Source organism: Lagopus leucura, unplaced genomic scaffold (assembly GCF_019238085.1).
Source record: "Lagopus leucura isolate 7727_CA_CO unplaced genomic scaffold, USGS_WTPT01 Super-Scaffold_100004, whole genome shotgun sequence".
NCBI lineage: Eukaryota > Metazoa > Chordata > Aves > Galliformes > Phasianidae > Lagopus > Lagopus leucura.
In genome coordinates this window covers 58,105,491-58,106,823 of record NW_024962264.1, presented here as the reverse complement: position 1 = coordinate 58,106,823, position 1,333 = coordinate 58,105,491, and positions in this window count along the sequence as shown.

Below are 1,333 nucleotides of genomic sequence, written 5' to 3'. Positions count from 1 at the left end.
TTTTTTTTTTTTTTTTCCCCCCACGTCTTTTGCAGGTCGTTGGGATGTCTCTGCAGTTTGAGGAGCTCAGCCCGCGTCCGCGTAGTGAGAGACGGATCCGCGCTCACGGATAACGAGATAGTCAGCTCTGTGTGTCCCCCACCCAGCACTGAACACTTCGTGCTTACGTTTCTGTCACACTTGGTGGTGTTTTAATCCCTATATCGTAGCAAACGCTCGGGTCTCACTCGCACTGCTGGCAAGCAGACAGGCAGAAACTTTCCTCCGTTTCTTACTTCTTCTTTCCTTTGTAAATGAAACACGAGGTCTTCGGGTAAGGAAGGAAGAAATCCGATTTACAAAACGAAATCTGTCCCGGGATGGTTTCTCTTGTTTAGCGGGCGATGTTCGACACATTTTCTTCCTTATCGCCGTGTGAACAGCGCTGGAATTTAGAAACTCTGTGCGCTGACGCATTGGTGCTCTCACCCGCTTTTAGGTGCTTCGCTCTTATTTTCCTGTAAGAGAAACCGAAGTGGAAGGGCAGGGGGGGACGGAAGGGTGGAGGGAATAGGTGACTTTATTGGTGCTTGTTCCAGCCCAAGGCTTTTATGGGGAGCCGTGCACTGCCCTTAAGGCACTTGTGCAAGATTACAGTATTGGGCAATTAGCATCCCAAACAGTCCCGTTTCAGGGGATGAATGTGCAAGGCAAAGCCATTACCCATCGCGTTTTATTTCGGTGGGAATACAACAACAAATGCTGGTGGGAGCCAATGGGGGATGGGGAGGGAGGACGGGAGGCAGCTCGAGCTGATTCAAGGCATTGTCTGCTTTTTGTAAACGTTATCTTTTGACTTAAAGGCAGGGGTATGACAGAAGAGAGTTGTTGTTGTTTCCCTTGTTTCTACTTCATTTCTCCCTCTTAGGACACCGGGCAGCCCTGGAGAACTTTGGGGCACTGGGATACGGAGATGTGCGGCTCTGCCCGCACCGGATACGGCTGCAGCTCTTTGCGCACTCTTTGCGCGTTCCCTGCGTGCCCGCTGCCTCCCTATCGACTCCGTCCGGAGGAACACTTCTCAAATAGCGAAAATCTATCGCAAGCGGTAACACTGCCTCACGGGCTTTACGAGCCTGTAACGCCCTTCAAGTCCCAACTCCCTCCCGCTCCAGTCATTGCTCCACTGAAAATGGGAATTTTCGCTTCTGCCCTTTCCCTCTCTTTCTCCCTTTCTGCCCAAATCAAACAGAACCCAAACCACTTTTCGGGCTTCAGACACCGGGGCTGCTCTCGGGGAGGTGCTGGGGCTGTGCACGACCGCGCCCCCGCTCCGAGCCGTCCCGGTCCCTTC